We start from the raw sequence: 14,264 nt of genomic DNA on the forward strand, positions 1-14,264 counted from the left end.
TTGACCTCATTTGAGCTGGATGTCTCTTTGCCTAGAGTCACTTTTCATAAAGATCTGAAGGTGCAGGGGAGCATCAGCCAAGGACAGCTGCCAAAAATAGCTGACTTCCAGGGCTGCAGAGAAATTGCAAGACCAGCGTAAAAGGACCCGAGTCACACCAATTAACCCACCGATGCCAAACAGTGGGCTACTCTTGGTTACAAAACACACGCATGCCTGTTAGGAAAGATACAAATAGAAACTTCTGTGGTACACCAGGCTAATATCATGTCTGCATTTGCAGCCCTGCTGCCTCTTGTAAGGTGGGCCAAAGTCAACAGTTCTTGGGGTCTGAGGAATTGTGCTTACCGTACAGTCCTCAGCTCTGCAGGCTCCGTAAAACCAGGTGAACTGATCTAAAAGTGACACTGTCACTAAAAGTGACAACAAAATCAAGCTAAGTAATTAATTATCCTTCTCCTGACCTCCTCCAAAAGCAACGAGATATATGCTCAAGGAATGAGAAAACCCTAGCAAAAAATTCAAGGTGTCTGTGACAAAACTCTGTTCAGAATAAAGTTAAGTGCCTTCAAATTAATGGTATTGTTCATCTAGATTTTCAAATTATATTTAACTGAAAAACCACTTTTGTGACAAAACCCTGTGCTAGGTATTGAGGGAGGGGAGGCGGGCAAGACACAATTGAGAATAGGGATCTGCAATCAGTGAGCGGCAGCGCCAGCAGCAGAGCGTTCCCAACACAAAGGAGTAAATGGGGGACAAAAGTTAACCGCCCCCCCTCAAGTTTACAAATACTGGTGTCCAAGCAGGCAAGAAGACCCAGGTGCTCAAAATCCCTTTGCATCTGGGGTTGGTCCAGGTTTAAGGGTCCCTCAGAGCCTGGGGGCTCAAGCCCAGGACAAAGGGACCCTTTACAATTTCATCCCGTCCCAAGCACACTCATCCTGTTGCTCACACAGAGCTCTGCCCCAGAGATCAAGAGATGCCAGCTCTGGAGGAAGTCACAATTCAGTGTGGAAGAGAGAGACAGGTGAAGATGGGCAGCTGAAGAGTGACCTTGCTGGGGTGAGGAGTGAGGAGTATGGTACCCAGGTAAGAGAGTGATGGACAGTGTGGCTTCCTGGAGGGGGCTTCATAGTGGAGACCTCCACCCACTCATACCGTGTCGTACCCCTTTCGGCTGTGACAAGGCGGGGCCCGCAGAAAGCATGCAGGAAGTTCTTACTGAGCCATTGAATGAATTAACGCTGGCTCTTACTCATCGAGGACTTAAAATGTGCCACATTCCGTATGAAGATCCACATCCAAGTATATGTAGGTATAAACATCATCAATCCTCTCAATAATTCAGTGTAATAAATACAATTAATATTCTTCCCACTTTACAGTGACTTCCAAAGATTCCCCAGTTAGTGGTAAAGATGGGTCTGGAACCCAGGTCTCTGTCACCCTAAGCCGTGATATTAACCCCGCAGAGCCAGCCAGGTGAGGAGAGGTGGGGGAAGGTGGGAAGCCACCATTTATTAGAAATCCATCGCGTGCCACATACGTTATGGGCACAACCTCTAATCCAGCAGCTATTATCCCCACTTTACAGATGAAGAGAATGAGGCTCTGAGACTCACCCATGGCCACACAGGAATATGTGTTAGAACCTGGCTTCAAACCCACATCAGATGGGCTTTAAGAGTCAGGAATCCTTGCCACTGGGCCAGCAGCTCTCAAACTTTCCTGTGGCCGGCTTGTTAGGACAGTTTCCTGGGCCACCTTCCCAGCAATGCTGATTTTCCATGCTTGAGTGGGACCAAAATTGGCATTTGTAACAAGCTCACAGGCAATGCTGGTGCTGCTGGTCTGAGGTCACACCCACACACCAACAGGACAGTAGAATCCTGTTTTGTGCAGATTCCTGGGACTCACTCCCAAGGCTTCTGATGCAGTGGCTTTTAGGAGGTTCGGAAGCTGTCTATTTAATCACTTCCCTGGGAGATTGTAGCATAGCCAGTCTCTGCACCCGCCCCTAGTTAGCAGACTGTTCTGGGTGGAGAACAAGCATGTGTGTTCTGGGAAGTGCAAGTCATTTGGGGTCAGGAATGTCCAGGAAAGTAATGAAGGGTGGGCCCAGAGAGGCAAGCAGAGACAGAGCATGATAGTTCTGTGAGCTCAGCTAGGGATTTAAGGTTTAGTCCCACAGGGGATGAAAGCCACCAGAAGATGGAGTAATAGGTTCTACATAAACCAGACAATCACTTATCTGATATCAGTATAAACGTGCTCCTGGGCTAGAAACGGGACAAAGACAACTTGATCAATAACTCTTTCTTTTTAGAAGCCACACATGTACGCACACACTACATTGGAAAATAGAAACAAAAAATAAACAATAAATCAATGCGTGAAAATATAACATCATGTTTACACCGTTGACAGTCTCACCTTTTGGTAAATCTATCCTTCCAGCTGCCCATGGGAAACATTTGGGGTCCTCCTTGATGCCCCTCTTTCTGACACATCTGCATCCAATCTTTATGGCTTGCCCTTCCAATTGCGTCCAGAATCCGACCACTTCTCATCACCACCAAGGTACAGCCTATGGGAGCCGCCATTTTCTCTGTCTGGACGACATTGACAAGAGCCTCCTAACTCAACTTCCTGACTCTGTCCTGGCCCCTACAGTCTATTCTCAGCACAGCACCTGGGGGATCCCTTTAAGAAGAAGTCAGATGGTGCCTTTGCTCAAAACCCTCCAGAGCACCCCCCTTCCTTTCAGAGTAAAGCCAAAGTCCCTATAATTGCCTGCGAGGTCCTGCATGACTGTCCAGCGCCCTGCCCCCCACTTCTTAGACCTTGTGGAAGGCAGGAGAATGGCTCCCCTAAGAGGTCCAGTGGAACCTGTGAGTATGTTACATGTCACCTAGTAAAGGGGAATTAAGGTTGGAGATGCAGATAAATTTGCTAACCAGCTGACTTTAAGATTATCCTGGATTACCCCGAGGGGTCCAGTGTAATTACAAGGACCCTTAAAAGTAAAAAAGGGAGGCAGAAGAGGAGGTCAGAATTATGCAATGTGAGAAGGACTCAACCCACTATTGCAGGCTTTAAAGATGGAGGAAGGAGTCAAGAGCCTGGGAATGTGGGCGCCTCTAGAAGCTGGAAAAGGCAAAGAAACGAATTCTCCCCCAGAGCCTCCGGGAGGAACGCAGCCTTGCCGTCGTCTTGATTTTAGCCCTGTAAGGCCCATTTTGGACTTCTGACCTCTAGAACTATGAGATAGTAAACTCGTGTTATTTTAAGCCACCAAGTCTGTGGTTATTTGTTACAGCAGCGATAGGAAACCCAGACAGACCTCATCTCCTGCTGCCTTCGGCCATCTGTTACTCACTCACCCTGTCCTCCTTGCAGTTCCTCAGGCAGGCCAGCAGACTCCCCCCCTAGGTAGGGTGGCCATGTAATGTGATGTCCAAAGCAAGGTTCTTTGTGGACTGAAAGGCAGCACTAGCAGTAATTATGACGAGACAACAGGCATAAACAGACTGCCCGGGACAAAAGGAGGCCCGTGGTCACATCAGCCTCGGGGTCTCTTCGCAACAGGGTCATCTCTCTGCCTGCACAGGTAACTCCCTCACCTCCTCTGAGTCTTTGTTCAAATGTTATCTTCCCGATGAGGCCAACCCTGACCACGATATTTAAAACTCCAGCCTGTCCTTACATCCCTATCCTCCAGAACCTTCTTTATCCTGGTCTGCTTTTTCTTTTCCTCTGTAACATTTATCCCCTTCTAACATACTTTTTGATTTCTTGCAGCTCTTGATTTTGTCCATCTCCTTTGGCTACGACGCAAACTCTGCTGGGATAAAAATCATCATTTTGTTCTCTGATATACCACAAGCTTCCAGAACAGTATCTGGCACATAGTAAATACTTGAGCAAATATTTGATGAATAAGCAAGGGATATGAGCATCCTGAAGCTTGGGAGGAAGAAGGAGCACGTGACAGGCAAGAGCACAGATCTGAAGACCTGAGTTCTAGGCCCCACTTCCCCTATGAATAGTTTACTGCTAAATATTTTGAGCAAGCCTTGTAGCTGCTCTGAGTATGGCTTTTCATCTGCAAAACGAGAACTCTGAGATTACTTGATGCTCTCAGATCTCTGACATAATTAGGTGAATGCTAAATACCCCAAGTACAGCGACTCCAAGCCCAGACCTCACAGCTGGGGGTCAACCATGGGATCAATTGGACACATATAGGACCAACTGGCCAGAAATAGCCCCCAAGGTAAGATTTTTAGGAGGAGTGTGAATCTGCTGGAATGTGAAGTAGGGGCAGCTGGAATTCAGCCAGCTGAAATGAGTCACCTTCAGCAAGGTGCAGCTTAGGAACTCAGCACAATCGTGTCTGGGTGGGTAAAAAGTAGTTGGGGGAGAGCTTGGCGTCCCTGCTTAACTCAATGTGTCCACGGCAACTTCTAGAAACAAAATGGCCTCGAATCTGAGCCACTTCTCTGATGGGTCTCCCAAGGCTGCCTTGAAGTGAGCAAATCTATCTCTCTTCTTAAACAATAGATTTGCTGGATCAATTACGGTGAGTAAATATTACATCACTGAGAGACACACGTCACTGAGTAACGACAGGCACCTGGCCTGGGTGGTGATATCTGCTCTGCATATTTATTTAAATAGATTTGCCATTTATATCTGGCCAGCAGGACAGACTCAGCTCAAATCTTCCCTTGTTCTTAGGAGCTGTATAACCTGGGCCCGGAAGCTGGAAATAATGCCAATCGCATACCACAGCCCCTCCTAATACACAATTATTGTTATTGTTAACGACTTAGCAAGATGCTCCTCCAGACCGCATTAGCGGCTCTCTTTGCTCACCAGCCCCTCTGAGTGAGCAGGTTTCAAGAGAAAATAGGGGGTCTTTAGGAGAGAAGTAATACAAAGGAGTACAGAGTTGAATGTTTTGCTCAAGAAGTTAGCATTAGGAAAAAGCAAGATGCCATCAATAAGATAAAATGCTACCATTTGAGGGACAGTAAAGGAACATATGTAAAACTCAGGGTAAGCCAGGAGTCCTCAACTGCAGCTCTGGTGACATGTCGGGGGCCAGGAATTCTTTGCTGGGAGTGGGGGGAGCTGTCTTGTGCATTATAGGAGGTTTCGCAGTATCCCTGGCTAGATGTCCCACTAGGTGCCAGTACCATCATCCTCCCCCCAGTTGTGACAACCAAAAATGCTTTCAGACATTGTCAAATGCCGCCTGGGGGGGCATGCTACCCCCAACTGTGAAGCACTAGGGTAAGTTAATATAGCAAACTAGCCCAGTTAGGGTCATGAGACAGTCCTCTTAGGGTCCCTGGAGGAGGGGAGGGGAGGTTGTGCTCCACACAGTCATTTAGGGACCCAGATCTCTTCAGTCTTGGGCTCTGTCATCCACTGGAGTCTGCATTCTGCAATCTAACAGGGAAGAAGAGAGCGCATGGGGCGGGCTGATGACGGCTCCAGGAGCAGGGCCTGGGAGTGGCATAGAGCAACCCCCCTCCCCCCATCTGCTGGTCAAGACCGTCAGGAGGCCTCATACAACGGCAAGGGAGGCCAGGAATGTGACCCAGCTTCATGCCCGAAAGAAAACAGAAGCAGTAATGGGACTTGAAGAGCACATTGTATTCTCTGTCACACAGAAATGCTTGTTAATGTCCCCTACCTCTGAAAAAATCTCTGGAAGGGCACACAGAGACCCAAGGAAAGGCTGGTTGCTTCTTGCTGCCTGAGAGAAGTGAGAGGGCAGGAGACTTGTTTTCCTTATGTGGACATTTTGAATTTTATACAATGAGCGTGCGTGCCTATTGAAAAAGAATGAAGTTTGGGGCCGGCCTGGTGGCATAGTGGTTGAGTTCACATGCTCCACTTCCATGGCCTGGGGTTTGTGGTTTTGGATCCCGGGTGCCAACCTACACACTGCTCATCAAGCCATGCTGTGGCATCGTCCCACATACAAAATAGAGGAATATTGGCACAGATGTTAGCTCAGGGTCAATCTTCCTCGCCAAAGAAAAAAAGGAATGAAGTTTGTTTTAAGCCACCACTGGAAAATATGGAAAACTCAATGTACACAACCCACAAAAACGGACATAAATGCTTTCACAGAGAATGTAAAGTTGCTTTTGTTATTGCAGCCCAGACTGTTGTCTTCTGAAGGGATTGAAGGCAGAGGCCCTCAGGTCCAGTCCACGGGCACAGACTTTCTCTAACGTCAATTATAGCTGCCTCTCTCACTCAATCTCTTGTCACTTCCATAGGGAACAGTTCTTGATCACCTTCAGAGTAATTGGGACCCAAATGTGTCTCCATGAAAACATATTGTTAAAACAGCTCAGGACGATTTTAGTATAATTCATGATGAAAACAGTTTCATAAGAGTTTCCTCTTTCCCTATTTGAAGCCTTCTTGCTACCACATCCATTCTCATTAGGATTGCTAAACCTATTTTACTCAATGTTCATAAGCAGATAAACAGTATGGAGAGGTTCTCATTGAAGGTTCAATTCTTATCGAAGGAAAATCCGCCAGTAGAACGTCCCCACAAGCTCTCTCTCTCTCTCTCTCTCTCCAGGCTTGCAGAATGCAAATCCTAGGAGATAGCAGAGTTGTCCGGGGTGGGAGAGGTGCTGTTTTGTTTCCTTTTGCCATCCTTCCTGATACTCAACGTCCTTGCCGGAGGCTCCCTCCCCTCCTTCTCAGGGTTTCTGAAATTGCTAACTACAAAGGAGAAATGCATAGACTTTTATTGTCATAGAGCAAAGGTTAACAATTCTGATTCCCCCACCAAAAAGACTATTGAAATTGCCAAAGCCAAAATTTTTTAAAATTAAGGAATTTTTTTTAATCCCTGAAAATACTGCTGTTTTGGAGTAGTCAGAAAATAATTTTCTGGTCACTACTCTTGTGTGCTCACTAGATTAAAAGTTGAGATCCTTTCGAATACTTGTATCAGTCAGTTTTTCCTGCATAACAAATATCCTCAAAAACTTAATGACTTAAAACAACCACCATTTATTTAGCTCCTGATTCTGTGGGTCAAAATTTGTGCTGGGCTCAGCTGAGTGGGTCTTCTGGTCTTGGCGGGGCCTAGGCATGAATCCGGAGTCAGCTGCCAGGCGAGCTGGAGACAGACTGCTCCTAAGATGGTTCATCTCTGCTCCAGGTAGTCCGTCATCCTCCAGCAGGCTGAGCAGAGGTCCAAGAGAGAAGAGGGGCATAAAGTCTCTTGACATCTAGGCCCGGAACTGACACGTTGTCCCTGCTGTCGCATTCTATTGGCCACAGCAAGTTACAAGGCCAGGCTAGATTCAAAGGGAAGGAAAATGGATTCGCCCTATTGAGGGAGTAGTTACAAAGTCATTGTGCAAAGGGACGGGCATGCAGGCAGGAGGGAAGGGCCATGGCCTTTCCTGCAACCTGAACTAGTCTTTATTTCTATTTTCCTAATCCCATTCTTCTACATGTGGTTTGTAAAATTCAACCCTAGAAAGAAGAATAGGGCAAAAGAGTTGAAAACTAAAGATCTCTGTTGGATTCTGATTTGGCACTAGCCCTGATACCTGAACATACGGTTTTTTTAAGCTTTGAAAAGTCTGCCTAAATATTTGTCCTCAAATATAACCTTGACTATCAGATTCTTAAGTTACTCCCAAAGCTACTTGTTTTGTTGCTTGGTAAAATAATTACTCATCTCCCACAGCAGTGGAAAATCACATATGATCATTGTAGAGATAGTGCTGTTATGGCAATGGAAAAAGTTTTGATTTGGTATAAGGTTTACATAGCTAAAGCTCATTGATGTTGAACAAAACAGCCTGATTATTTTTGTATTCCATTCAACATGCAAAGGGTGGTGGGGGAGGAGAAGCAAGCCAACTTTATTAAATGGAAAAAGAAAAAAACAGTAGGAGAGAATCATTAATTTCTTGTTCATGAGTAGGAGGCATTAACCAAGAATAATGAAAAAGGAAATCAGCAGCATCTTCCCTGGTGAAAACCGTCCTTCTGCCACAACTAAAAACGGCCCGTGGCTCAGCGCCAGCCCACCCATCCCACCACTCCACTCCCGCTACTTCACGGGATCGTGGATCCAGTATCATACACGTGGTATGATTTTCCAAAACATCACAGGGGGCTGGAAGAGCAACTCCAAATTACTTCCTTACGAGGCTGTTTATATTTGGAGCACTTTTTCAAGAGATAAAAATATCCATCCCCTCACCCCCTATATCTTTGGTGTTAAAATAAGAAGGAAGGCTTTTGGAGGTGGGGGGACAATTATACATTACTGAACACATCTTGGAAGCATGGCCCACTGAGTGGACTAAAAATATCTGAAGGAAAGCCAGATGCAATGAAGAAATTACATCCCGAACCCCTGAACCTGTAGGTACTGCCTCCTCTTTCTTTGAATTAATTTAATAAATAATTGATTGGGCACTTAATATGAATAAGGCATTGGGCTAGTTGTGGGGGAAGTGTAGAGATTAATAAAACATAGCTCTTTCTTTCAAGGAGATTATAATTGATCGAGGAAAAGAAGCATTTACTAACTAACAGTAATACAAGGTTGTAATAAATACAGTCAAGCCTCGTTATTCACAGATTCTATATTTGCAAATTTGCCTACTCGATAAAATTTATTTGCAACCCTGAAATCAACACATGTGATGCTTTCGCAGTCATTCAAGGACATGCACAGCAGTGAAAATTTTTGAGTTGCTTGACAAGCATGTTCGCAGCTGACATCAGAAAGGTGATGCTCTGCCGTCTGGTTTCAGCTCTCAGACTAAACAAGTGTGCTTTTCACAGTCTCTTCAGTGCCATGTTTTTTGCATTTTTGTGGATAATTTTGCTGTTTAAAATGACCCCCAAGCATAGTGCTGAAGTACTGTCTAGTGCTCCTATGCACAAGAAGGCTGGGATGTGCCTGACACAGAAAATACGTGTGTTAGATAACCTCGGTTCAGTTGTGAGTCATAGTGCTGTTGGCCATGAGTTCCATGTTGATGACTCAACAACGTATATTGAATAAGGTGTCTTTAAACAGGAACACACATAACACAAGGTTATGTATTAACTGTTTGATGAAAATCTTGTGACCAGAGGCTCTCAGGAACATAACTCTCTATTTCTCTTAGGAGCCGTGGTTCAGCATTCGCTAATTCAGTGTTCACAGAGACTTTATAGAGCATCACTGCTGTGAATGATGAGAATCAACTGCATTTGTTAAATGAATGAATGAAAAGATGTGTATCACAAGAGGGACAGCTAAAATGCTCCGGATGTTCAGAGATAACTTCCAGTTGAAGGAAACAGGAAGAGTTCATTGGAGGAGGAAACATGTGAGCTTCGCCTCGCAGTGTGGGTCAGATGTGGATAAACAAAATTGGTTATGCATGCCCCGAAGTGTGGAACAGCATGAGCAAAATTATAGATAAGGACATCCTTGGCACTTGTCTTGCTTAGAAGCACAAGTTCCAAGGTCAGAACTTCTGAATCTGAATTACAGTTCTGCGACTTCTCGGATGCATGGTGTGACCTCGGGTAAGTTACTCAGTTTCCAGTGAAGTGGATTAATAATAGCATCGATCTTGTAAGTTTGCTGTGAAGGTTGAACTCTGTGACATCTTAATCAAGAGCCTTCACCAAGAGCCTCGTGCATGTTAAATGTTTAAAACAAGTCAGCTATCGTTGTTGTTATTTATATTCCTGGGTCAGGGGATATTTCCATTTGGCTCAGTCACAGGGGATATGAGGCAAAATTGTGGAAGTAGCCCTGGAAATATAGGTCAGAGTCAGGTCCCCATGGACCTTGGATTCTTGATGAGGAAACAGATTTTCACACCATAGCACAGGGGAGCAAGAGTAGGTTTTTGAACAGGGGACAGACACGACCTGTTGTGCTCTAGCCTGAGCTGGCAGTGGGAGGGAAAATGGATGGGGAGGGGCACAGATGGGGACTGGGAGACCAATGAGAAGATGAGCTAGAAGGAGGTGAGGGTTCCGGGATGAATTGGAGAAGACAGAGTTCATGAGATTGGAAGAAATCAACTGAAAAGAGTCAAAAATTATGTACAGGGCGCTAGTAGTCTTTTGCTTTTTCCTCTGGTGCGGGTTCCGTGGGAGCATTCAGTTTGTGAAAATTCAGAGAGCTGTTGACTCATCACATGTGCACTTTTCTGTCTGTATGTTGACTTCGCTGAATTTGTTGAAAAGTGATTTAAAGGTTTCAGGCAGGCTGGCTAGTTGGAGGATGGAACCATTTTAATAAACAAGATAGAAAAGGAGCAGAGTCGGGTGAGGAAGATGCTGAGTTCAGTTTGAGGTCTGGGGAGCTTGAGAAGCTTCATAAATAGGGGTAATTTTGATGGAAAGCCGGTAACTCCATGCTACCAAAAGGCACCATCTAAGATCTTCCATCTCAGAATCAAGAATCCGGAAGCAGGGCTATAATTCTCGTGATCCTTAAGTGAAGCACAAAAAAATGGAGGGAGGGAGGAAGGAAGGACTGGCTTTAGGTAGTGAATTTAGAGTATTCATAGACAGTTAGGCTGACATTTTTGTCTTCTCATATATGAATAGCAGGTGCTTGATGCGGGCCTCTGTGCTCTGTATACACCTGGTTCCCAGTTTTTCCCACAAAACAGAAATGTGCCACAGCCCAACTCAAATTCTAATAGAACAATAAAAAGTTCTGCCAGTATCTTAGCTTTACTTGAAATACCAGTTGTCCAATGGGGGATAAACAGATGCCCACAAAGAAGGTTTTAAATGTCTTCTTTCTCCCTTTGTTAATCCGATTCATTTCCCTTTGAGAATAAGGCTGGGCTGGGGATGGGGGGTAAAATCAAAACTGTGACATCCTATTTCTCATATGAAAACAAACCTATTTCCTACTTTCCAGCGCGGAAGTAAGTAATCAAAGATGGCAGCTGTAACTGGCATCCTCATCTTAGTTAATCTGTGTGTGCTCGTTAAATAGCAGGGGGTACACAGGGGCATTTATTTCAATAAAAACAGTTAAGCATATACATTTTGTCTGCTCAGTGTTAATGAGTTCCTGTTGACAGGGCTGCGCGCAGGGTACTTCTTGAGTTTCAAAGCAAGATTATTAAACAGAAATGACTGTCAGGTCTTATAATTTGGGGAACCGCCAAAGAGACCAAGCATAAAAGCACAGAAAGAAGAAAAAAGAGACTGATTACCTGCAGCACTTTTTGTCACTATTGGAAAAATTACCTCTGAGGCCCTAGTACGCATCTGCTCTCGCCAAGCAACTCCAAAATGGAAGGCCCGCCATGACACCCAAGCGGGACCACGCCACCTTCTCTCCAAGTCTGGGAAACCACTTCTAAACCACCTCTAGGGTATCAGGTCCAAAAGGAAGTGTTAATTAGGGGAAATGTATAACGTAGAAGGAAAATCGTTGAGGGCTCTGTTTCCAACACTGCTCTGTCTAGAGCTGAAGGAGTTTGCACCTCCACCCAACTTCTTGCCAGACTGGTTGGGCATCTGTATTTGATTTTGATAATCTCACTATAAAAAAGGTAGCCTGTGCCCTAAACACGACAAATATTTAAAATACTGTATATTCTCAATGAGCCAGATCATACCTCAATCAAAATTACATTTTCCAAAACCTGATTTCAAAAAAGAAGTAAATGAGGAAGAAGGGGAGAGTGTCTGGGACTTCACTGAAAATACAGTGTCCAGAGTGTATCTTGAGGCCATTGATAGAAACCTGCCCTCAAGTACAGTGGCGGCCTTGTTAGCCCACCCAAACGCTGGCCCCAGGGCCACACATGTGCTTGAGTCAAAGGAAGATAGAATGAGGCCCAGCATGCTGAACTCGCTTCGGGAGGAGGAGGACTGAAATATTTTTTAGACTGTTGCCACAAGACCGAATCTAAGCCTTTTGATAGAGTTTGAGGAAACCAGAAAATTCACTTCAGGCCCACAACACACTCACCAACGTTTGACTATGCTTTGAAAGCTAAAATTGTGCCTTCTTCAAGATAAGAGTAAATCTGAATAAAAACTATACAGATAAGGAAAAATGTAAATTAAGTATTTCAAATTGTATATAACAGGAATTATCATTTGATGAACAGGATGCCGAAAGTCTCCTGTAATTTCTGTTTACCTTTTTGTGAATGGGGCACTCCCGTGACAGCAGACTGGGGTCCAGTTTTTGTCTGTGGCCATGAAATGGATTGAATAAGGAGCTCTGAATGGGCATCAGTTGCCAACATGATTCATCGAATGTAATGGCCTTTGAGTCACTGATCATTTGTTTGGCCATTGACCCCAGCATGTGGATCTGGTTAGCACAGGGTCCCTCAACCTCAGTGTTCTGGTCCTGAGCTAACATCCGTGCCCAACTCCCTCTACTTTATATGTGGGATGCCTGCCACAGCGTGGCTTGACAAGTGGTGCATAGGTCCACATCCGGGATCTAAAACCGGTGAACCCTGGGTCACCGAAGCAGAACGTGTGAACTTAACCACTGCGCCACTGGGCCAGCTCCTCAACGTCAGGGTTCTTGACCTTTGGGACCAGATAATTCTTTATTGCTAGAGGCTGTCCTGTGCACTGTGGAATGTTTAGCAGCATCCCTGGCCTCTATCCGCTAGATACTGGAGTGCAACCCCACCCTTGTTGTGACACCCAAAAATGTCTCCAGAAATGTCACTGGGTTGTGCCAAGTGTTCCCAGAGGGAGAGTAGAGACAAATATCACTCCCCAGTGAGAACCATTGGGTTACGGATGGGATGTAGCCCTGCCTCTTGAGATCTCATCTCCGAGCTCAGCCAGCCCTCCAAGGACTCGTTCCAACCGCCCAAGAAACGCAAGGTGTGATGGCTACACTTCACACTTGTACATCCAGCGGCCATTCTTCTTCACAGCCTGGCTTGTGGACTCCTGCCTCCAATCCCGACTGTGAGACCCATGTCTGAGCCCCCCTTATGAGAATTATTGGACCTTCCAGGTCCCCGGGCCACTGCACTGGGGTCTCCTAGAGAAGGAAATTCTCAAGAAGCAGCCCAGGAACCTCAGAACCTCACCACCTTCCCCTTACTCCACCACCCTACTCTGACCTCCACACGCAGTCAAGGCAAGAGGATGGAATGGCCACCATCTAGCCTCTCTTCACTTACCCGAAGGATAACCTAGCAAAGGCATCTGCAAGTTGGAAAATGGACCCGCCATATTTCATTCCACAGTCTGTCTCATCTGTTGCCTTGAGTAACTCTCTTTATTTCTGTTAACAGACAGACTTATCATGAGAAGTCAGCAACCAATCAGGGTTTATTCAACGAGCAGCAAGGCCAGTGAGGACCTGGCGGTCTGGGAAGTGTCCAGTGTTTGTTCATTTGGTCACCAACTGGAACAAGACTTATCTGACAGTCTATTACTGTGTTTTCTACCCCTAGAAGAGTGTCTGAAATATAGTTGATACTTAATAAATATTTGTTGAATCAGTTAATTTACTTCTCAAAAACATTAAGTCAATAATATTAACTAAGAGTATATTGCATGTTCTGTGCCGGTTTAAGCAGAATGAATGAATGAATGAATGAATCAATCAATCAATCAGTCAATGATTCCTTGATACAGTGGCAGCTCTCTGGTGGCAGGAAACCACCTGCCACGTTTTCACGTTAGAGGTTGTGGTAGGCGGAATTCTAAGTTGGCCCCTGCCATTCCTGCTTCCTGGCATACACCTTCTCCACGTTATTCAGTCACATATAACCTAGGTGGTCTGTGAAGGGATTTTGCAGGTGTAATTAAATCCCATATCAGTTGGTCTTAAGAAAGGGAGATTATCCTCAGCGGGTCTGACCAAAGTAGATGAGACCTTAGTGGTGACAGGATTTTTCCTAGAAATAAATATTTGCAGCATGAGACGGAACTGGGTGAGGCAGTTTCTCTGCTACTGGATTTAAAGACGAAGAGAGGCGGGTGGCTTCTGGGAGCTGAAGGCAACCTCCAGCCTACGGCCAGCAAGGAAACAGGGACCTCAACTCCTCCACTGCAAGGAAGTGAATTCTGCCACAACCCCTTGAGCTTGGAAAAGGACCAGACCTTCAGATAAGAACTGCAGCCCCACAGCCCCAGCCGACCGGCACCTCGACTGTGGCCTGGGGAGATCTGAGCAGAGACCACGGCCGCCTGTCCCCAGACTCCTGACCTTAGAACAGTACACGAAGAAATGG

Source organism: Equus asinus, chromosome X, assembly GCF_041296235.1.
Source record: "Equus asinus isolate D_3611 breed Donkey chromosome X, EquAss-T2T_v2, whole genome shotgun sequence".
Lineage (NCBI taxonomy): Eukaryota > Metazoa > Chordata > Mammalia > Perissodactyla > Equidae > Equus > Equus asinus.